Here is a 25350-nt window from a genome sequence, read left to right as displayed (position 1 = left end):
GAAATTGGACTCTATCAAAATTTAAAACTTTGATTTTCAAAATTCCCTGTCAAGAGGATGAAAATACAAGCAATAGGCTGGGAGAAAACATCTGCAAAACACATATTCAACAAATGGCTTGTCTTCGGAATATGTCAAGAACTCTCTAAATTCAACGTTAAGAAAACAAACAATCCCTTTAGAAAATGGGCAAAAGACCTGAACTGACACTTCACCAAAGAGGAGACAGATGAAAAGATTTAACAACATCAGACATTAAAGACATGCAAATTTAAATACATGAGGTGGCACTAAAGATCTACCAGCTGGCTAAAATTTAAAAGTACTGATAACAGCAAGTGTTAAAACGATTAGCGCAACTGACTCTTACAGATTGCTAGGAGAATGTAAAATGATACAGCAACTCTGGAAAACAGTTTGTCAGTTTTTTACAAAGTGAAACATACAGTGACCATACAATCTAGCTACCATCATACTGCTGGATATTTATCCTGGAGAAATAAAACATGACCACACAGAAAAACTACAGGAACATTCATAGTAGCTTCGTTTGTAATAGCCTCAAGCTGGAAACAATCCAAATGTCCTTCAGTGGGCAAATAGATAACAAAATGCGGCATATCCATACAATGAAATACCATAAGCCATCAAAAAGGAACAAATTACTGATCCACACAATAACTTGGATGGACCTCCAGGGTGATTCGCTGTTTGAACCTCAAGTGATTACATATGTATGATTCTATTTATAACACTCTTAAAATGACATACTTACAGCGATGGAGAACAAGTCAGTGGTTGTCTAGGGTTAAGGCTGGGGGAAGGTCTAACTAAAAACATACCATGAGAGAGATTCTTTGTGGCGATAAAACTATTTTGTATTCTGACAGCAGTAGCAATTTCGTAAACCTACATATGTGATACAACTTCATAGTACCATAGACCCCAAAAAAGTATATAAAAACTGGTGAGATCTGAATAAGGTCTGTAGTTTACTTAATAATACCGTACCGATGTCAGTTTCCTGGCTTTGAAAAATGTATGATCATGTAAAATGTTATCATTGGGGACAGATGGGTGGAAGATACTTTGTGGCGGCGGAAGCTCTGGGGGAGGGAGTTGTTTGTTTGCTGGCTTCTTTGTTTTGGTTACACTATTTTTGCCACTACTTGTAAGTTTTAAATTAATTCAAAATAAAAAGGTTTATAGAAAGAAGGGAGGGAGGAAGAGTCCTAAGAGTCCTACACCTGCTGTTCTGGGAAAAAGTACAAGTCAAAAAGAACTGCATTTGTTCAGGTTTAGTCAGACTGCGAGGACCACTGTAAGAGGTGGAAGCGGTGGAGAAGGAACTTACGCTGTGGAAGAGGCGAGCGAAGTCTCTCTTCCGAAGCTGACCCTTCAGAGAATTCCTCTCAAAGCCAAACCTCCTTGGCGTGGTGGGTCTAACGGGGAAGATCCAGAAGGCACCCTCATAGCCTCGAGGTGGAGACCCGGAGCAGAGCAGGCGCGCGCCCGGCACAGGACCCGAGTCTCAGGCTGAGGCAGCTCGGGGAAGCGCTGGTCCTGCGGCTCGCGCTCCGGGTGCTACGCGCCCCTCGCCGGGCTCCCGCCCACCGCGCGCCGACCTGGCGTCTTCCCCACCCCACCGCGAACCTTATTCCTCTCTGACTTTCACCCCTTCCTCACCACACTTTCCCGGCTTCCCCCGTTTCCCTCACCGCCCTCACCGCCTTGTCTCCTCAGTTTCCCTCACTGTCTTCTCCCCTCAAAGTGTCCCGTCACAGACGTTTCTCCTCACACTTTTCTCTCAGGTCCCTGCTCCCCTCACAGGTTCCTCCTCACCACTTTCTATCTTCACCTTTTCCTCTCAGTTTATCCTTTCACCTCTGTCTCCCCTGACAGTTTCACCTCACCACCTTCTCATTTTCTCCCTCACTGTCCTCTCACCAGCTTCTCCACAGTTTCCCCCTCGCTGCCATCTCCCCACACACTTTCCCACTTACAGCCTTCTCTCCTCACAGTTTCTTCTCACTGCCCCTCACTTCATCCTCCCCCACAGCTTTCCCCTCCAAGTTTTCTCCCCTAGGTTCCCCTCCCGGTGTTCTCTCCCCACAGTTTCTCCCTCCACCTCTCTCATCACAGAGTCCCTGTCACAGCCTTCTCCCCGCACATTTTCCCCCTCACTCTCTTCTGTCAGTGTCTGCCTCACGGCCAATTACCCCCTCGCCGCCTTCTACCCTCACACGTTTTCCCTCAGTGCCTTCTGTCCTCACAACTTTCCTTCAAGCCTCTTTTCTCCACAGTTTCCTGTTTCTCTCTCCTCAGTTTCTACCGCGCTGTGTTCTCCCCTCACAGTTCTCACAGCTTCCTGTCAGTTTCCCCTCACAGCCTTCTCTCCCACCAAATTCCTGCTCAATGCCTTCTCCCTCAGTTTCCTCCTCACTGCCTTCCCTCCTAGTTTCCCTGCACCACTTTATTTCCTCACATTTTCCGCTTAAGACCCCCTTCCCTCACAATGTCCCTCACCACCTTCTCTCTTCAGTTTTCCCCTCACAGCCTTCTCCCCTCGGTTTTCCCCTCATGTCTTCACTCACAACAATTTGCCCTTACAACCTCCTCTCTGCAATATCCCCCTCCCTGCTTTCTCCTCAGTGTCCCCCTCACTGCCTTTTCCCCTTTAGGTTTCCCCTCGCTGCCTTCTCTCCTTACACTTTCAAGCCCTCTCATTCCTCACAGTTTCTCCCTCACTGCCTTCTCCCTTCCCAGCTTCCCCTTACCACTTTATTTTCTAATATTTTCCCCTCACAACCCTCCTTCTTCACTGTTTCCCCTCATCCTTTGTCTAATGCACAGACACCAACACAGAGTCAAGGAAAATAAAGAATCAGGCAAAGATGTTCCAAACAAAGGAGCAAAATAAATCTTTAGAAAGTGGCCCTAATGAAACAAAGCTATGTAATTTACCTGACAGAGAATTCAAAATCGCTGACGTATATTTTCCTTAACAGCCATTCTGCTATTTGTAATAAATGCATGGCTTAAATCATATATGGTCATTATTTTGGAAATATTCCACAAACCCTTACAAGGTATTCTCTTTGAATATAATATGTGTTTAATAAATAGCCTCCATTCATCCAAAAACAAACAAACAAAAGAGCTGAGGAAAAGACGCTCACTGAGGTCAAGAGAATAATCCATGAATAAAGTGAGAATTTCAACCAAGAGGTAGTGAGGTGGGAAGCCCCATGAAAAGATTGGCAGGAACCCCAGTCAGGGACACTACATTCCTGCCTGTACTGACTGGTTCCCTGGCCCTGTGGCATTATCTCACTTTTTTCTTCTGTAAAACGGCTTATTTCTAGGAAAGCAGAACTTACCCCTAAGATTCTAAGATTCTCAAAGATCACTCCTGATTGGACCATTTATAACATCTACTCTGCATAGGGCACAAACCTAGCTCACTCCTGATTGGTCCATTTCTTTCACTCCTGATTGGTCCATTTCTAATACCTACTCTGCATATGATGTTGCAAAATGTTGCAAAGTCTTGACTTTGTAAACCTGTAAGCCTGTGTAAACCTACAAATGGGGTCCAGAGCTTGGAGTGTTAAATCCTGTGGGCCCACCGGTGTAATAAACCTGAGTTCTCCAACCATCCAAGTGTCGCTTAATCTCTCAGCAGGATCCAGGTTGCTGTAGCACTCTGCTGTGACACTATGCTGTGACACTTTGCTGTAACAGTAGAAATATTTCAAAATACTAAACACAATTAACAAGCTAGAGAACACAATAATCAAACTGAAAAATTAATTAGAAGGGTTCAACAGACTAGATCAAGCAGAAAAAAAAGATCAATAGAGAGTGAAACCTCCACCCATGGCTTAGGCCCATAAATACAACTTGACAACCAGCCTTGTAAAAGTTTTGATTCATTAATTGATTAAGCCTAAGCTGCAAAAAAAAAAAAAAAAAAGTGCACTCCTTTTCCTGAACTCCATGTCTCAGCACTACATCCCCCTGCAGAGTAACTGGGAAGTATCCCAGATTCCTTTTTCGGGACAACATACATTCCACCAGTACCAAGTCCTGTTAGTTCTGTCTCCTATCCACAACCCCTCCATTCCACCCTTGCCTGACAACAGGATTCCTAGAGTATTCATCTGAATGACTTAGTCTCCCGTGGGTCTGTCTATATCTTCATTCTCCACACAATAGAGTAATCTAAAAACTTATCTTTTTCTATGAGTTTGTTTTTATTTGTTTGTTTGTTTTTGAAGTCATAATTGACCTGCAACACTATGTTAGTTCCTGGTGCACAGCATAGTGATTGGATACATCTATCCATTTCAAAATGATCACCACAATGAGTCTAGTTACCATCTGTCACCAAAGAAATATATTATTATTGACTTTATTATCCACACTGTATATTTCATACCTATGACTCATTTATTTTGTAACTGAAAGTATCTTTTCATCTCTCTCATCTATTTATCTCCTCCCTACACCCTCATCCCCTCTGGCAACCACCTATTTGTTCTCTGTAACTCATGCTCTGTTTCTGTTTTATGTTCATTCATATATTTTTTAGGATTCCACATATAAGTGAAATCATACAGTTTGTGTCTTTCTCTGTGTGATTTAGCATAACACACTCTAGGTCTATCCATGTTATCATAAATAGCAAGATTTCATTCATTTTTATGGCTAAGTAATATTCCATTTATGTATATATAAAATCTCAAATCTTTTTAATCAATTTATCTATCGATGTACACTTAGGTTGCTTCCATATCTTAGCTATTGTAAATAATGCCACAGAGAATATAACAGGTGCATATATGTTTTTGAATTAGTGTTTTTGTTTTCTTTGGAATACCTAGGATTGGAAGTGCTAGATCATACGGAAGTTTTCTTTTGAATTTTTTGAGGAACTTCCATACCATTTTCTATAATGGACACACCAATTTACATTCCCACCAAGAGTGTACAGGGGTTCACATTTTCCATATCCTTGCATATTTGTTATTTGTTATACTTTTGATAATAGCCATTCTAACAGGTGTAAGGTGATATCTCACTGTGGTTTTCACTTGCATTTCCCTGATGATTAGTGATTTTGAGTATCTTTTCATGTGGTCTCTGGGCCATCTTTTGTTTTCTTTAGGAAAATCTCTATTAAAGTATTTAGTTGGGCTGGGGTTGTTTTTTTTTTTTTTTGGTTTTTGTTTGTTTGTTTGTTTGTTTGATGTTGGGTTGTATGACTTCTTTCTATATTTTGAAGATTAACCCCTTCTCAGGTATATAGTTTGCAATTATCTTCTTTCTTTCAGTAAGAGGTCTTTTATCTGTGTTCATGGTTCTCTTCACTGTAGAAAGCTTTTTAGTTTCATATAGTCCCATTTGTTTATTTCTGCTTTTGTTTCCCTTGCCTGAGGAGACATATCCAAAAAAAAAAAAAAGTTACTAAGACCAATGTCAAAGAGTATACTGCCTATGTTTTCTTCTAGTTTTATAATTTCAGGACTTACATTTAAGTCTTTAATCCATTTTGAGTTTATTTTTAATACAGTGTGAGAAAGTAGTCCAGTTTGATTCTTTTGCATGTAGCAGTCCAGTTTTTGCAACACCATGTACTGAAGAGGCTGTCTTTTCCCATTGTATATTCTTGCCTCTGGTGTTATAGATTAATTGGCCATATAAGGGTCAGTTCATTTCTGGGCTCTCTATTCTGTTCCATTGATCTAAGAGTCTGTTTTTGTGCCAGTACTATACTCTTTTGATTACTGAAGCTTTATAGTATACTTTAAGAGTGTGATACCCAGATTTGTTCTTCTTTGTCAAGATTGTAGCTATTCAGGATGAAGATGATACCCAAGTTTCTCACATGGACACCTGGGTTGCTAGTAAGGACATGAATTAAGAGAGAACTCAGAGGGAAAAAAAGTAGTATTCTGCAATCAGGAGAGGGAGTAACATGTTACGTTTTAAACAAGCAAGGTGTGAATTACTTGTGGTATGAGGAAGTGATTTAAAATTTTAAAATGTAATTTTGAAATTATTTACCAATTAACTTACCTCCTCTTTTAAAGAAAATTGAAAACAAAATTTTGGGTCACATAATGCCTCAGGTGTCTAGAAATTAAATGAAAAAGGAGTTCTGTAGTTCGAGAAAGAGATTGAACAGGAGACATAGCTGTGGAAGTCACGAGTTGTGGGTGAGAGCTGACATCTAGAGTATGGATGGGAAATAATATCTAGGAGGAAAAGAGAAGAGAATCTAAGACTAAATCCTAGGAAACAACATTTTAAAAGCCAGTACAAGGAGAGTTTGCAAGAAAAAGAAATGACTGAGACAGATGAGTGGAAGGGTTTGACATTACAGAAGCCAAAAAGGAGAAAATGAGAAGGAGGATGTTATGATCAGGAAAGTCCAGTTCCTCAGCTAGACGAGATAGTTCACTCACTCTTGGCTGGTTGTATGTCTGCATATTTATTTATACGCTACCTTATTCTAAATAACAATTTTGAACAACTCTTAAAAAATGCTATCAAAACAGCAATGAAAGGGTGCAGATAATAGCTCAGAAGTAGAATGCATGCTTACCATGCACAATGTCCTGGGTTCAATCCCCAGTACCTCCATCCAATTAAATAAATAAATAAAAATGAACTGAAGAGATAAAATCAAGGAAAATGAAGAACAGAAATGAAAATATAAAATAAAATCAAGAGAGAGTATATATCCAAAATAAACAATTATTAGAAATATATAAGCCACAAATTAACCTGAACTTCTAGCAGCAAATATAAGGAGGGAAACATGAGCAGTTATATTCATTCAACAAATATTTGTTAAGTAACCATAATATGACAGGCATTGTAACCTCGGGCTTTGTGGATACATGTCCCATACGAGATTCATATTCTGGAGGAGACCCCAGCATCAATCAAATAATCAGGATTAACTGTAAATTGAAATAACTGCTCCAAAGTTACGGAACAGTATTCTGTAAGACCAACTAATGGAACACATTCCATTTAAACTGGAGAGAGAGCCTGAGCACCAACAGAAAGAGTAGCAATGAACCAGAGAAAGAGTTCAGGGGAGAGGGCAAGGTAAAAAATAAATCTGTTTCTCCACAGCAATGCCACTGGTATGTAGCCCCATCTTACACAAAGAGTGTGGTTCCTGGGAAGGCAAATCTTATGTATGGTCAAAAAAAACCCTAGAAAATCCTTTATCTTGTTCTTCAAGTACAGCTCCATGGCTGGGAAGGACAGCCCCATGCATAAAGTAGGCATATAATGTATAAAGTTTACAACAATAGATAACATTATAAATAGGGTTGCAACAAATGAAACATGCATTTTAAACATGAAAATCATACTCAGTGCTTGAACAACTCAGATGGAACAGCGGTCTCATAAGCAAACAAAAGTTAACATCTCCCTTTTCACACTGAAACCAAGGCTGAAACATCCTCAGTCGAGTGAAATAGTTTTCCATTTACACTGCTGCCTTGTTTTTGCCCGGTTCCTTTTTCTACCCTTGGCAGAAAATTCATAGTTGAACTTCTTCTTATTATTCTTTCTGGAATTACTCAGGAAACTAGTCCTCTTGTTTACAAAGATTATTCTTCTTTTGTATGGATGATTCAAATCACATGCTTACCTTTCTTTATTTTTTTTCTTGAGTTTGAGGGAAATATGCCGATAGCTCATCCAAAAGTAATATAGTATCATAAAGGTACAAGACAAATGGAAGTGGGGATAAGTATAATGGAAAATACGTTAACATATAGAATACTTAAAATCCACACAAACACTCCAAGAATATGTTTGTGTGACTTTGTTGTTGGGCTGAACCATTTTAATGAGTTTGTCAGTGCCTCCACTACTCCTTCCACACACTGAGGGCAGTGCAGTGCCCTGCTCAAAGCTACACTGCACTTTAGATTTTACGTCAGTCAGAGGCCAGTTAGGAGACAGAAATCACATTAAGTCATTTGAACAGGGAAAATTGAGATGAGAAATCCTTAACTAGCAAAAAGTTAACTATTAAAGGAGGGGAAAAAAACCACACTAAGGAATAGAGAAATGGCAGGTATGGGGGGCACACATTACCTCTAGGGCTGAGGCAGACACCCAAGCAAAGGAGAAATTTGGGAGAAAACTCTCGTTAGAGAGGATTTGGGATTCAGAGCTTGTTGGGTAAAAGGGGACTGTAGCCCCCTGGAAAGTGAAGAAGTTCTGCAATGTGTCACCAGCCAAGGCTGCTGGGCAGGACATCACCCACTGGAGGTCTGCAAGTTTCCACGGGAAGCAAGTCTCTGGAAAACAGCCTGCTGCAATGCCAGACAAGTTCACAAAAAAAAGAGAAATCTTGGACCTTGTGCAGGCCACTGGCTGTCCCATCGTAGGATCCAGAAGAAAAGCATCAGACTGACAAGACAAGCCCTGCCCTCTGTTATGTCTGCAGTGTCCCCTTCAGTAACTGACACTGCGCCACATGCGAGAGGAGATGTTTATGGGCTTCAGCTCCAGGACCACAAAGCAGGGGAAATACAGGGTAGATTTGGGACCAAGAGGCAACAAACTGATATTGAGCACAGTCCACACTTTGGCCACTCAGCTGCCACACACACAGTTGAACTTCCATATAATAACACAACTCTGCCTTCTCTCCCATCGAGACAAAGCTTCACTTACAAATGCAGAATTTCTCATCCTTTCCGCAAAATGAGAAGACAGACAGTCCTAGAAATTGGAGCCAACACTGCTCCATTACCTACTCCTCAAACATAGTCACAATGCCTTGGATCATTCTGGTCCACAAAGACTGTATTACAAACATAACCTCCAACAACTTGAATATAAGCATAAGGGAAAGAAGAAGGGAGAGGAAGAAACTGGAACATGAACACAAATCAACATACACTCACACACATGACAAGAAAGAGAAAACACGCAAGGCTGCTAAAGTCCTCTTTCTGTAATTGGTCACAGGGCAGAATCGGGACCCATGACTTCTTCCACTTCCCACCTTCTGTGTCTTCTCACCCAGAACCAGAGCAGGTCAGGGTTCTCCACCTGGTTGAGTGACCACACCTCCATTCCCAAAGGTCTGAGTCCTCAAGAGTCCTGCTTCTCTTTCTTTGCTGTAGTTTTCCATTAACATTTACTATTGGACTCGGTAGTCCTGAGAGACACTACACTAACAGCTGGCTCCATGCTGGTGGTCAAAGCTTTCTGCAATTCCCCCGGCCTCTGAAAATTTTCTCTTCATTTATATCTTAATTCAAATCGCAATTCTCTATTTTCTATTAACAAAAATTAAAAACCCAGATCTTTCTCTTCAATCTTTTGGTACAGTTTTTCACAAGTAACAGAAATTTACTGAGGTTTGGGAAAATCAGTGTGTTTCAAATCAACTTGTTTTCAAAACAGAAACAGGTTCACAGATATAGAACACAAACTTATGGTTACCAGAGGAAAGCGGGTGGCAAGGGATAAATTGGGAGTTCGAGATTTTCAAATACTAACTACTATGTATAAAATAGATAAACAACTTTACTGTATAGCACAGGAAACTATATTCAATAACTTGTAGTAGCCTATAGTGAAAAGGAATATGAAAAGGAATATACGCATGTATGTGTATGACTGAAATACAATGCTGTACACCAGAAATTGACACAACATTCTAAACAGACTATAGGTCATTTTTAAAAAAAAAGGAAAATGGGTGTGTTCTATCCATCTCAGAATATGAAATACATAAAATTAAAATATCAGACTCCTTTCAGGAGCTACTCAATTCCCTGGAAATTTTTTGATGGCCAGCTTTTCTGGCTTGATAGTGCAGGTCTCTCAGATAGAGCAGGGACCCACTGTCAGCCTCTGGGTTCTTCTGCACAAACTCAAATTGGATAAAGGAAATACCACTTTATTCTGCAGAGTAATTCAACCTCTCATCATCTACTATCCAAACAGTATAAAAACCTCATGAAATATGTTTCATTACCAAAAGAAATACTTCCCCAAATAAAATGCACCCTACCCCTCAACCAGCTCCAAGAGTCAACTTTTATAATCTGATACGTGAGCACATGGCATGAACTGACTCTTCTCCTAACCACACGCCCAGGAGTCTGTCTCCAGAGCAGGTGGGCAAGACTCCCAGCCATCAACAGTCCACTCTGAGGCCTTAGTCACATGGGATCTCCAGCTCCAGGAAAGGCCACAGTGAGGGGTCTGGGACAGTGAGGGGGCCCTATGGGGATGCAGCCCCAGGGCTGCAGGGGAGTAATGGAGACTGAACCCCCGGGGGAGCATCAGCACAACAGCCTGAGCAGAACCCCTCCTCTGGGAGGCTCACAGGCTCCTCCAGAGAAGAACTGTTAAGGGGCACAGGGAGCCCCTCAGACCCATCCGCCGTGGAGCAGACAGTCATGGACACATCTCCTGACATAAGCATGAAGTATGGAAAGAGGGCCCCAGAGAAGGAAGCCTGAGGGAAGGAGAAAATGTGGGAGCCGTCAGTCATGTTATAGAAGGAGACATCCCCTTCCTCGTGGTCCAGGAACACCCCCACCTTGTGGGGAAACTGCCTAAGGGAGATCCAAGTCTGAGGGCAAATACAGGCAAAATAGCCAAATTCACATCTATGGATAACCCACAACCCCCATCTGGGAATTGTAAGTACCAACCTATCCTTTCCACATTTTCCCTACAGACCCCCAAGGCCCACTCACTTCTGTCTCCGTTTCTGACCTCCACCTCCCAGTACCAGCGCCCGGCTGTGATGCCCTCAAAGCCCAGTATGCACAGAACTCTAATGGGAACATACGAAAGTCTTTCAAGGCCACACGTTTCATTTCATGAGAGAAGACAAGGTCTGAATGGGCAGATCCTGGATCCAGAGTGACAGGACCTGCAGAGAAAGTTGCCTGTAATGCAAGGAATACCCCTGCCCCATAACAAGATCTCCCAACCACCCCCAGCCTGGACTCCAAGTTCATGGGGTAAGGCTAAGCCCCCTGAGGTTAGAAACTTGTGACTCAAGCTCATGGCCCTCCAGGCTGCGGAAGGAACCACAAGGCTGCTTTGGGGGTTAGATATGTCCCAGGGCCCTTTAGGACCAGCCTACACTCCAAGGACTGAAGCATCTCTACCTAGCACCCAAAGTCAGGCACACCCACCAGCCCCAACTATGTGACTATCACGGCCACAACCCACCCCACCACCACCGATGACGCTGGCATCTCCATCACCACAGAGAAATGAAGGGGAAGCCCCAGGGCAGCAGAAGGAATACTCAGAAAGAGCTCGAAGTCACACACAGTCCTGGAACTTCTCCTTCCGCCAATCTACAAGAGAACCACGGGTTTCATTTCAGGGAGTTTCAGAGACTGTACACATAAGGGTCGGTACCTAATCTACTGAAACATACTGATGAGAGAGTTATAGGGAGAAATGCCTTGGAAACATTCAACTGATGCATGTGTTTCTTTTCACACACACACACACACACACACACACACACACACACACACATACAGAATCATCATGCTGCATCCTACCATGAAGGCTAAGCTTAATAACAAGGGACTGAGAGGCTTGATGTCAATTTGAACATAAACATCATTGCCCAGATTTCACTATAAACTAATGCTTTCTCAAGGCCCTAGTCATACATCTATCCTGAAAGCTAGCTTTTATTAAGAAAGAAATGGGGAGATCAAAATTTCCAAGGCTTCCATTTAATGATCAAGAACTAATTGAGCTGAATGTGCAGGTTACCTCCAAGCCATTGGTAGACAGAATACAACTTGGCTAAGCTGAACTCAAAGGATGACTACAAGCTTTGAGTACAAACAATCCAGGATAGAGCATCACAGAAGTCTTGCCCAGCTTGGAGGCAGCAGAAAGATTTGAAGTAAGAGACAGAGATGTTCAAAGTGAGAAACACATATATTCAGTGAGAGGAAAAGACACTAACGAATTCTCCTCCCCTTTTCACAGGGTAGTGAAGCAAAAATATTCCTATACGGAAGGGAGAACCCAAAATATTGGATCTAGTCATCTGCTGCCCCCGATAACTGCCCAGAAAGGTTGGAAGCTTCCAGGAGAACCTCAATGTGCTAGGCTCCCAAAGGTGTCCACATTCTAAACTCCAGAATGTGTGAATATGTTGCGGCAAAGGGAATTTTACAGACGTGATTAAGATCCTTGAGATGGGGTCACCGGTATCGGGGGAACAACAGTGCCCAAATAGCAGCACAGGACCTGCCACTCCTCAGCAGACCCCAAACCAAGCGTCTTAAGGGCCAGCTCAGGCTAGTCTCCACACGGTGATGCCCTGATGCAACTAAGAGGACAGCATAGGGACCCCTACCCCACTGACTCAGAGCCACATAATCTCTTCCAACCTTCATACTCCCTGTTGGGAAGAAGAAAGGAAGCTCGTGGGGCAAAGCAAAACCTATAAAAGTCATAGGACCCTGAAATGTCTGCTCTGGAGAGCTGTTGCCTCCAACACGGTGGAGACTGGGGAACAAGGTTAGAACATTTATAGAAATAAGTAAATGACATTTTCTTGCACATTAGGGGTATAAATATATGACCACTATTTCCACTTAAGACAGGTTTATGCAAAAATTATTTCCATCTCTGTTGATTTGCTTGATAGAAATAAGATCGCATGAAATGGCCTGACCCATATGACCGTTTGAGAAAAAGATTAACACTAATTCACTTGTACTTCACAAAGACAGTAGTTGATACCAGATATAAACTTCTATATCACAGCCAGCAGAGGTTACCAAAGAAGAAAGGGGAGGAGGAGAAAAGAGAATTGGCATTTGTGAAACTCTACAATGTGTCCAGTGTTCTGCTATTCTTCACTTAATTTCCACAGAAAATCGATAAGTTACAAATCATTTTTTCAATTTTATGAAAAAAACAGGTCAGACCTTTGGTCTCCTCACACTATGAATCTGTCAATATAAAATGTAGATTCTGGTGTAATACGGTCTGTCCTTACAGAAATAGAAAGGTGTATACAGGTATACATTAAAACACACACTCTTTAATCAGGCAGACAAGGGGGCAGATGCTAAAAGAAGACTATCTGACCCTCAGGTTTAACATATAAATCCCAGGGAGAATCAGTAACAATCCCGAAGGCGAGATCCTCACTCCTCACACCTCCGGTCCCCAGGCTGCCTTCACCCCTTGGAATACTTCTCTCCATCCCTCACAGTCTATATTTCTGACCATAAAAAGAAACATTCCAAGCTAGGAAAGGGCATTGAACACAGGTTCAGAGGATACAGATTTTTAACTCACCCCAAAGCTGATGGGGCCTCTGGACAACCCCCCTTGCAGTAGCATCCCCCGCACCACACTCCTGCCCCAACCACCACAAGAAGGTTGAGATGGTCTCATTATCAGAGACAAAATCAATTAGGTGGTTACTTTAAAATGGCTTAAAAATAACTGTCTTTACTGAAATTTCTCAAAGAGGGATCGAGGAGCTGATTACCCTTTATGCACCGAAGTAACTTGTACATGCGCTGTGTGCTCCCCAACTCAGAACTACATGGCTGTGACTTGTGGTCTCTCTCTCACCCTCCAAGCTACCCCAAATCTCTATAAGTCGAATCTCAGACCCTCTACTTCCTCCTCATCGCCTCCTCTCTTCCTCCTTCTGGTCTTATCTTCCCTGATTTGCTCCCCACCCTTTCTCTGGGAAACAATTTTGATTCCTCTAGGTTGCTCCTTTCCCGGTCTTCACATATTGCCCCTAATAAGCCCAACAAGGAATGAGCCTATCAGCAAATAAGATTTCACAGAAAAGGAGAGAGAATGGTTGTTACATTCGGTTCCTGTTACACAAACATATACACAAAATTTTGCATGTAATTTCTGATCTTTCACAGACCCTCACTCCAGAAATCCATAAACATCCCACGTGTTCTGTTTCCCAGATCGAGAAAGCTTGCTCTAGAATAACTAATTCCTCAGCAACTAAGGAGTCTTAGAGGAAGACACACAGCCTGGACAGGGAGTTAGAGAAAAAGCAGCAGAGAGAAGAAGAATAGCCCAGAGGACCAGGAAGAAACCGGAAAACCAAAAGTAGATCCAAAAGAGTAGGAGTTTTGGAGCGACACGGATCAAGAACCAAAAGGCTCCCTTAGGAAAACCTGAGTCCCAAGCAGGCAAGCATGGTTGCTGGAATCTTGTAGAGATGAGCGATTCCTGAGTCATTATCCTGCTGTCATCTCCCCTCACAACTGACCTCTCCATTGTCTCTGCACCAACAAGAAGTAGCAGCTGGACAAGGAGTCTGGGGAGAATGTTGCTAACCCTAACAGTGACCTGCGGGGGGATAGTCCAGAATGGAGGCAGCCCTGTGTTCCCACAAGGAGTCCCTGCAGACTCCAGATGGAGAATACAGAAGTGATAAGGAGACAGAACACCAAACCCTCCCTGGTGTGGGGGCCCCTGATGGAGAAGAGGGCAGAGTCCGGGCTGGGAAGGGGAGGCCACAGGAACTCAAAGCCACTCACCTGCATACAGCTGGGCCTTCCTCCAGGCTGAAAGGGAACACACCCTGGTGAGACCTCAGCTAGAACCAGCCCACTCAGCGTGACTCCGCTGGCCCTTGCCTCCCCTCTGTTCTGCAGGTGAGACTAACTGCAGTGGGGGAGAGGCTGGAGACAAGGTGACCTCCTGCCACGTGCAGACAGCAGGTCCCACGCGGAATCCCCTGGACCACAGGGCAGGAGGCCTGCGTTGCAGGCTGAGTTCCTCCACTGTCCCGCTTCTACGATGCGACTTTTGGCAAGTTACTTAGTTGTTCTGTGCCTAAAAAACCTCAAACATTTTTGGTAAGGAGGAATATACCTCGGTGATAGAATACATGCTTAGCATGCTGTGGTCATGGGTTCAATCCCCAGTACCTCCACTAAAACATTTAAAAACCTCAAAAATTAATATACAATCTGCATTCACTATTGCCACTAAGGATCAAACAAATAAAAGACAAATTATTACATTGTTCTAAGAAAGAATTCTCATATCCAGTCTTTTTCTGGCAAAGATATCTTTGGGAAATCACTTGAAATGGGAATTATATAAGCACAGGAATGTGAGGTGAGCTCTGGGGTAAAAGTGGCCAATCGTTCTCAGATGAAATATTTCTAGACATAAACATCATTTTTCTGGGCTGTTGACAGCCCAGCCCATGACATTTCCATGCACGGTCAGCTCAGTCCGCCCCGTCTCCTAACAATCACTTTTTGATCAGCACCCACAGAAACTGGACAGACTATACTCTTCTCGGATGGTGTTTTGAGGTGGAGACAGAAAGTCACACTCCTAAACTTAATCACCCCCTTCATTTATAGCTCCTTTAATGACATCTCAGTGCACGTGGTTTTGGCTTCCAAGTACTGACTGAAAACCAGATGCATTCAAGGCTTGAAACTATCCGTATAGCGGGTCAGTCAGGGTTGGAATAAGACCCCAGTGCATGGCAGGCCCCAGGGGTCACCGTCACAGCCACGCTCTGAAGCACTGGGTAGCAAAGAGCAGCCCAGATCGGGGAGACCCCTGGAGCTGGGTTCTGCCTCCCACCAGCTTCCACATCCACCCCAGGGGAGGGGGTCCACATGTTTGTGTCTAGACAGAAACAAGGACAGCGGTGCCCTGGCACAGGCAGGAAAGGAGACCCAAGCACATCTGGAGAGTCACTCACCAGCCAGGTACACTGACTTCCTCCAGGCTGAAAGGCAACGTACAGGAAACACGTGAGCTGAGAACCACAAGGTCTCCTACGACGGGGATGCAGAGAGCTCAGGAGGAAAAGCAGGACTCACCAAGTTGTGCCTGGAGTTCACCTGAAAGAGAGTGAAAAAAACACATGAACTCCCATCCCTGAGAAAAAGAATCCACAAAAACAACCTCTTTGTATGTGACCTGGAAGACGTTCCCACTCCAGACCCGTCCGAGCCTCCACGGCTCCGGCCGTCCTCCCTGCATCTCCCCAGCCACCCGCTCCGGGCCTGGATTTCCCTGGAGGGCTGGAGCCCAGGACTCGGCCCTGCGGTCAGCTTGGCCCTCTCAGCACAGGCTGCCACACTCGCCAGCCGTGGCCGCTGTCCTGTCTTACCGATCTCCTTCCGTGCCTCCTCCTGTTCCCGCTGGTCCTGCTCCTTATCCAGGCAGAGACTCTTCTTTTTCGCAACCTCCTGTAACTTTGTGGCATGTTCTCTCCTGGTGTAACATCCAGCCCCAAGGAGTAGGATCATCAGCACAGTCAGGCTCACCTGGAAAGCCAGCTTCCAGGGAGACGCCTGGGGGAAGAAGGGCGCTGCCGCCCAGCCACAGACCCCGTCAGGGCCACAGCCCGGGGCGGCCCAGCCCGGCACACTCAGGAACGCCCGACCCTCCTCCCGCCCTGCCGGAAGCTGGGAGCAGCGCTGACCTGGGATGAAAATGGCCATGGCCTTCTCCTGGCCCAGGACAGGGTTGAGGAGGGAGCAGGTCACGTTCCCCACAGAGCTGTCTCTCACCACCAGAGTGGCCTCCACACTGAACAGCCCTTCAGCATCCTGGGCGTGGGCCTCAGAGAACGCCAGGAACTTCCCTCCACGGAGGTCTCTCCACTGCACCTGGGGCTACGGGAACCACCCCGAGGCCGTGCACACCACGCGGACCCCGTCCTCCTCCGGGCCTGTGATGCGCACTGCAGGGGCAGAGCCCACACCTGCGGGAGGGATGATGTAGAGCCCGGGGGTGGGGGGGCGCCTGGCTGCTGTGGACCCCGGCAGCGTTACGTGTGCACAACTGCAGGGGGAGCCACTCACTCTGCTTTTGCGGGGCTCTGGGGACAGGCTGCCCCCTGCAAGGAGCAAGGCAGCGGCCCTTCCACGGGGAACAGAAGGAAGGAGACCTACAGGGACTCGGGGCCTGGGGCCCTTCTCCCCAGTCAGCAGGTGAAACGGCTGACACCCAGGTGAACAGCGGGAGGAATCTGGCCCAGGGTTCCACCCCTGTCCTAACTCTCCTCACCTCACATACTCTCCCAGGGCACCTGCTTCCACACCCACTGCCTCTCTTTGTAAGTCATCACCAAAATTAGATCGGCTGACAACCCTGTCCCCTGAGGAACCCTCCTTATACCCACAGGTTCACCTCTACTGGGCTTCCTCACATCCACTTCAAACTCAGAGTCGCAGAACTGACTATGTGACTTTGCCCTGTCAGTGATAGATTATGAAAATTAGGCAGGATCTTCACTTATCTTCATGTCCAGCTCGCCCTCTGCTACACACTTTTTAGTGCCTTCACACTGTGCCCCTGGGCTGGGTCATGGGACTTGACCGGCCAGTGGGAGATCAGCCACGTGACTCGAGCAGAGGCTGTAAAGGGCTTGTGCCTTTGGGCTGCCCTCCGCCTCGGGAAGGACCTGCTCGGTTGAGTGCAGCCTTTGCAGCTGAAGCTTTCCTACAGTCACTTCAACAAACCCCTATGAACAGACCCAGCCAAGGTCCTATGTGACCTCCTCAGCTGACCATAAGGACAAATAAAATTTTAAAGTAAGAGGCTTCATTCAAGGGAAGAGGTTTACCCCCTCCTTTTTCTTAAATCGTTTACTTTCGGAAACCTGTAATTGTAGGTACTTTCTCCCCTCTTTGAAACGTATATAAATCCTTTTGGAAAAACTAGTTAAGCTTTTGCCAGCTTTGTGACCCAGGAATGGCTTTCTCTAGAACCTGGGGGCCATCTCTCTGAAAAATAAACCACAGGAGAGCTGGTACTCCCACTTTCCCCTTCCCTGTGGGAGGGTAGGAGCCTAACTTTAGGGGGCACTGTGCTCCAACGTGTAAAGCTTCCCCCCGTCATAAAGATATGAGGATTTATTTTCCTCTGGGTAAAGCCAATTGGCTAACATAGGTAATGATTACCTCAACTACCAGGAAAATTTAGGGTGAACCATGAGACAAATGGTGCTTCCAAGTCCTATGACTTGAGGATTAGTTAGGTAATCGGTTGCATCTGCTTGGCTTTATAAAAGGGGGAGATTTCTTTTTGTCTTTGCCATCTCTTGGTAGATTGCCTGCCATGTGTATCACATTCTGCTTTATTGCCCTTTTAATAATTAAACTGTTTTCTTTCTCCCTAAATTTGTGAAGAGGATTTTGGTTTGGGAGGTTTTGTTTTTAATTATATTTTGCCAACGTGACTAAAGATGTATAAGTCAGCCCAGGTGAGGTCAGTGAACTACTGTCCGAATCAGCTGTACTTCCTTAACGCCTGAAGTAAATAAATGGTTATCGCTGTATGCCACTGTGATTTTTGTGGCTCTTTGTTACACAGCTTTATTATGGAAACAGGTAACTAACACATAAGTAACATGTAAAACAAAGAATGCTGCCCACCATCCAGTTCTACAAGGATCAAGTCATTAGCCGCTGCTCACTCACTGACAGTACATGCCAAAAGGAATTCAGGATGAAAAACAGGATAAGTACTCTGTGTTTTGGAAAAACAGACCCCTTAGACAGTTGTAGATAGGGGGAAAAATTTACTGAACCTAGATTCTTGCATATTCCCATACATAGTAAAGCATTAAAATCATTAACTGAGCTATCTGATCCTGGTGGTAGCAATAACTTTATTCCGAGATGTATGCTTGACTATAAGCATTCCCTACCCAGAATCCTAATATACTGACTTCTCTGCCACCCACTTTGGGTCAGTTTTTCAGAGCTGCTGAGAGGCTGTTTCCCAGATTATAGAGCCCTCAGTAAGATCCTGAAATAAACTCAGCTCATAGCTCTTAGGTTGAATATATTTCTTCAGTTGACACACCTAACTTTCAATATCCCGACCACTAAAGAATAAACAGCCAAGGCAAAACACTGGGTGCTTCTGCAGTCCCCACTTTCCCTCCACACGCTCTGTGTCCCCAGATCCACTCACTCAGTTGACTCTACCTTTTAAACCTCTGATGTGTGATACCTCCTGTCCCTCTCTACGTGACGTCACTGCCTCTACTTGAGGCATCCTCTCCGCCCCATCACTGCATCCGTGCCTGCAGCCTTGCTCACCTTCCATCCAGCCTCCTCACAGCTGACAAAGGGGACATTCCTGGCCCTGCTCCCTTTAAGCTCTCCTCACCCATGAATCAAAACTCCATAGCCCAGCACACAATGTCTTCGATGACCTTGCATCAGCCTTCCCTCCCAAACTCCTTCTCTCGTCTTCCTCCCAACTCCCACTACCTGTGCCCCTCCGGAATCACACACTTAAGACCCCAGGATTCTTTGGTTAACTGCTAAGAACTATGATCAACATGCTGTATGCGCCCCCTGCCTTCTCACGTTCCCATCCATCAACCTCAAGGGATCTTTGGAACATTGTCTGGTGAACACAAGTGCCTGCTGGAGTGTATTACCTATAAACTCTTCCTGACCACCACAGAGAGCATGAAGCAACCCTTTCTGCACACCCTATACCAGGAACATCTCGTTATTCCATCATTGTCACCTCTCATCACCCTCCCATTCACTCGTCTTACCAACCATCATGGCCTCCATGTGTGCCCAGTGAAAACCAGCCACACTCCTACCACAAGGGCCCATTCACACTGGGCGTTTTCTCTGCTGCGAACACTTGGCTAAATCCTGACTTCCTTTCAGCTTCTGCTCAAATTGTCAGTAAGTCACACCCCGAGCCCCCATGTAACACTGAAGCCCACCTCACCCACATCCTGGTCCTCTTCCACTGTTTGACTTGGCCTTTTATCCTAAGTGCTTACCACCTGATAACATCCTCTGTAACCTCTTGATCTAAGTATTTATGTACTGCCTCTAGAACATAAACTCCACAGCACAGGGAACTTTGTTTGGTCCACTGATGTGTCCCAGGTTCACAGAAGAGGACGTGGCACACAATAAGGTTTCTATGTATTTGCACTGGATGATGAAAGGAGTGAATGTGCCTCCTGTTCCTCATCTATAAACTGAGTGGTCCATTTACGTGGTCCCTGAGCTTCCTCCCAACCCCAATATTCCGCAACTCAAAAATATCAAGTCACCAACCTGCCACCTTCAGCTCAAAAGTGGCCTCTTTGTATAAACTTCCCTTTCTGAAGGAGCAGGTGTACAGCTCATTGTCGGAAACCTGGACATTATGGATGCGCACAGCAGCTTCCCCCTGTGTGAGGAGGTTCCTCCTTGCCAGTGAGGTCCGCCCTACGTGTTGAGCCACCTGCTCCTCATTCTGCTCCTGTCGGTTTTGATAGATGAACACGGCTTCTGAAAACTTGGAGCGGAACCACATCGGCTCCATGTCTTCGACACTCATGGTCGGGGACACACGACAGGGCAGTGCGACATCCTGGCCGAGCACTGCCACGATGGGGTCTCAGGGGCCGAACACCAAGAACTCCTCTGTGGACACAGACATAGGAGCAAGAAAGTAGGACAGACACAGACCGAGGGCAGGGAACACACACCATCAGGTGGGTAGACCCCGGTGTCAGATGAGATGACCGGTGAATTGATGGACTGAGCTGTGAACACTCTAAATATGGGCAAGATCTTCCGACCACAATTCTGTGACCCAGAAATCATGTCACAGAGAATCCATTCATCTGTACTCCTGACCTCACGTCCTTTCATGGAGGGCTGTGATGCAGGGGTTTGCAGCCTTCAGCATGCAGTGGAAACAGCAAGAGGGCTTATAAATCACACACTGCTGGGCCCTGTCCCCGGAGCTTCTCAACCAGCAGGTCTGGGCTGGGCACCAGCATGTGCATTTCTAAAGAACCGCCCAGACGCAGATACTTCGATAACATAGAGCCCTGAGCAAAGAGCACACCTGCGACTAGGTCATACCTCCCAGATCCTTCAGCCACACCCAGGAACGTCTCCACTGCCACCCCTAAAACTTTACTACTTCTGTTCATGTCTTTCTCCTCGGCAGAATCATACATGCACCAAAAAGCAAAACCAGTGCTATTTCCATTAAAACCTGCCCTCACTCTCATCACCCACAGGAACTCATATCTCAGCTTGTTAAAAAAAAAAAAAAGTATTCACCCCACTGATATCTTCTCAGAGCCACTGGCCTTTTGAGACCTGGAGGATGGACCATGACACGACTCTTCTTCAGGAGAGCCCCGCTGGACGTCCAAAGAAACACTTCTCAGGGAGGAGGGTACAGCTCAGTGGCAGAGTGCATGCTTGGCATGCTCGAGGTCCTGGGTTCAATCCCCAGTACCTCCATTAAAATAAAGAAATGAACCTAATTACCTCCTGCCTATACACGGAACCGTCACAAAAAAACAAAACAAAGACTGACTTCTCACCTCCTGAGCCGCTCAAACTTGGCCTGAGTCACCATGATCTCTCCCCTGGAGGATGACAGCAGACTGCGTCTCCCCGTGTCTTCCTCTCCCCACTCCCACATCCGCAGCTCTTTTCACTGTAACTCACGTCCCTACTCAGCTCACAGCCTAACAATGGCTCCTCAGATACCCCAGTGAAACACAGGCCAGAGGGACGCCGCCCAGGGCCTCTCTGACCCTCGGCTCTGCTTCTCTCCCTCTCGCTCACTCAGCTCCAGCCAACACTAGCCTCCACAGGCCTTCAACATCCCAGAAACTCAGGCAGCTTTGCACTGACTCTTCTCTCCTCCAGAAACCATCCACGTAAGGGGATCCTCACAGTCTCACCCCCATCTCCTCCAAGTCTTTTTCCCCAAGTCACTGTGTTCACTGAAAACTGCTGCCGGCCCGCTTCCCACCTCCCACACCCCTGCCCGCCCCACCGGGGGCTACTTCACTGCCCCTCCTCTCATCTCTTGTAACAAAATGGAGATTACACTTGTTTCCTTCTTTTATTATTCATTGCTTCCTGCTCTACTGTAGTCTCCATAAAAATAGAAATGTGCCTGTTTTGTTCAAATATAGCACCTAATGCAAAGTCCACACCCTATAAATGTATGTGGAATGGCATGAAGGAGTGAAGGAGTAAGTGCTTAATAAAATGAAGCCAGGAAACAATAAAGGAATGGAAAGGAATTGTCACATTTTTTGATAGTTGACTTTTGAAAACATCATAAACTCCTCACTGGGCAATTATCAAAGTCCCTTACCCTTATTTTATGGTTTAGATTGTTCTTAAATATATAATTACAATTACCGGCTATGGGAGCATAATCTTTCCAGAGAAGGGACTCTTCAAATAGCCACCCACTCCTGATGGACAAACCTGCCCAGCTGCTGGGTGGCTCCCATCCACCCAAGAGGGCCCCGGAAGAGGGATGGGGACACTCACCTACGGACCCCGCAGTGGGCAGCTGGACGAGGAGGAGCAGGCAGGTGAGATGGCAGAGCACAGAGCGGCTGCAGAAATCCTCCATTTCCTCGGGGCTGGGGAGAGAGACAGGGCAGCAGGCAGGGCCAGCCCAGAGCCCGGGGGCCCAGGGGGAGGGCAGGGGGAGGGCTGGCAACAGTCCCAGGAGGAGAGGGGCCTTCCCTTCCTGATCCTTATGCTGATGAGCTGGCGGGACCCCCACAACCCGGACTCCAGGAAAACACTGGGCCTGGGCTCCTCCCAGCCCTTTAAAAGGCCTCTGTGGTGCTAGACAACCGTTAGGTCGGCTTGGGAAAAAACACCCCTTTCCTGCCCACCCCAATGGCACCTGCAGCACAGCCCACTCTGCCCAGAAAGCCAGGCACTTCCTTTCTCAGCACCGGGGGCCCCGGGGCAGAGACCGGCCTCTGTCTCTCCATTATTCACAGCCACCAGTGCTGCCCCAGGACAGAGGGCCCGGACGCAGGCCCCTCACCACGGAGGACATGCCAGCTCCTGTCGGCGGCTGACCTGGGACCAGGAATTACCGAGAGTCCTCGGAGTGTGTCTCCTCCTCAAGGAGACAATGGGTCCCGTCACAGGCACCCAGTGCTGCCTTTGTTCCTTGTTTAGTTCACCTGAATTTCAGTCCACTTGGCCCTTTCCTGCGAGGGACCAAAGACATGGTCCTGCACCCAGGTGCCCAGTCAGTCCCACTAACAAGTTAATCCTTATTCTCAATCTCTTTTTTTTTACATTTCTCTCTTTATAATTATTTATTTTATCTACTTACTGGTGGGGGAGAAGGTAATTCAGTTCATTTATTCATTTACTTTTTAATTATTTTTGACAGAGGACCAGGGGTTGAGCCCAGGACCTCATGCATGCTGGGCACGCACTCTACCACTGAGCTGTACCCTCCTCCCATCCTCAATATCTTTCAAGAAGATTTCTGCATCAGCGTAAAAGACCCAGTGGAAACACAGCAGCGCAGGAGGTACAATCAGTCCTGGTCACAGAAGAGACCCCCAGATGACTTATTGCTCAGGGTTGGGGAGGAGGCAACTTAGGGTCCTGGGCAGACAGATTCTGAGGCCTGAGTACTGGGTTCCCTCCAAGGCTGGGCCACTCTCTGTGACGACCTCACTCAAGTTTCTTGACTTTCTCTGCATGTTTCCCCAACTACAAAATGGACATATTAACAGCATCTCCATCCCAAGCTTTTAATGAGAATCACATGAATTTATATTGTTGTCACTACATGTAATTAGAACAGGACCCGGTCCTAGGAAGTGCTACAGATACAACATTGAATTAAATGAATGAAGGTGCAACCCTCACTGTGGCTGTCCTGGGTCATCCTGAGGCCACACCATCATCCAGCACCACCCAGAACCTGCCCCCAGGCCCACCATGTGCTCAGCCTCCTCCTCACAGCCAGCTGCTCCCTGCTTCCTCTTCTTGGCTCACAAGGGACTTCAAAACCAACTTACCAGCTTAGAAAGGCTGGGACTTCTGAAGCGTCCCTTATCTCAGGAGCATTAGAAGATTCAGGGACCCCAGGAGATCCCAAATCTGCCCGCACAGTTTGCACCTCCACTTAGTGGCTCAGAGCCCCAGATCCTAACTCCAGGTCCAAATCGGAGTCTGAGAGGTGAGGGACTCCCAGGAGAGGGGACAAGAAGCCAAGTCTGGCCCAGGTTGACGGGTACCTGCAGAGACCAGCCCACGGGGACCCCGTCAGAACGATCCCGGACAGTGGAGTCCGCCCTTCTCTGACTCCTTCCACTATTTGAAAGTGAAACTTGCAAAAAGCATTCCCCGCAGACTCTGCCCTGCCCTCTGGACGGTCACCCCAGCTATCAAGACGGAAACAGCATGATCAGAGCAGCAAACGGAGAGGAGGTCCAGGTGCCCTGAAACAACGCTGAGGGGGACAGACAGGCACAGACTCAACAACCGCAGTGTGAGCACGTGCTGCCCTCCTGGACGGCTGGCTTCTAACCTCAGAGGAGGGCACTGTGTGTGGCACAGCCAGGACCGTACCCAGCCCCGTGCCTGGCTCTGTCCGGACCAGCCGCTCACTACTGAGATGATTCCATGTCTGCTGGTAAATTGCACACAAACACAGCCCCATGTGGCTGTTTCTTTTCTTCCCCAACCGATGACCCAGGAGCTCCCCTCAACCTGGCAACTGAGGGTCCTGCCCCAAACTGGCCTCTGTGCCCCGAAAACGGATTGACACTCAGAGGCAGAGTTTGGGAAAGACAGAAAAGAACAGCTTCATTGCTTTCCCAGGCAAAGGGAGCCACGGCAGGCTCATGCCTTAGACACTGTGAATCCATCTCAGAGTTGGGGTCTTGAGGTTTTATTGGAAAAAACTGGATGGAACAGAAAAGGTGATAGCAATCAGGGCGCTTTACAGGGTGCTGCTACATTCCCCTCAACCTCCATGAACCGTCCTGTCTTGGAGGAACTGCAGAGGGTCTGGTCATTCTTCTGAGACTATGGGCCCATTGCCCTCTTCCTGGAGCACAGCCCCTGGGCTGAAGCTGTTGTAAAGAGTGTGAGGGAGAAGCCCCAGGGGGACTCAGCAGCACAAAAGCAGTAAGGGAGGAAAGCAAACTGCAGGATGCCTTACAAAGAGTCAGCAAACAGTTTTAGCATCAGGGAAGTTAGTTCATTTCCTTTTCCTTCAAGGGGTTAACCCCAGGCATCAGGAGGTTCCAGGACCCGCTCCAGGACACTGGGCCTGCCCAGACCAATGGGACAGTGCCCTAAGGCTTGTTAAGATTTTAATATCACCCAAGGCTTGGTACAGCCACTCAGGACCGCCCCCCACCCCCCACCCCTGCCAGGCCCCAGTGGACACCAGGAAAGGCCCGGTTCTGTGGTCTCCAAAGGAAAACCAAGGAGACCGGGCCTTCCTCCAGCCCCTCCCTTCCCGCAGGTTCCTCACCTCGGTGAAGGC

General features: G+C 46.5%; 1 pseudogene; it reads right to left on the bottom strand.

The window, feature by feature from the left end:
• The window catches only part of LOC116147833 (butyrophilin-like protein 1), a 140367-nt pseudogene that overhangs the window by 112432 nt on the left and 2585 nt on the right, over positions 1 to 25350 (bottom strand).

Source organism: Camelus dromedarius, chromosome 19, assembly GCF_036321535.1.
Source record: "Camelus dromedarius isolate mCamDro1 chromosome 19, mCamDro1.pat, whole genome shotgun sequence".
Lineage (NCBI taxonomy): Eukaryota > Metazoa > Chordata > Mammalia > Artiodactyla > Camelidae > Camelus > Camelus dromedarius.
The sequence above is the reverse complement of the archived record's forward strand: the minus strand, read 5'-3'. Positions and strand labels throughout refer to the sequence as shown.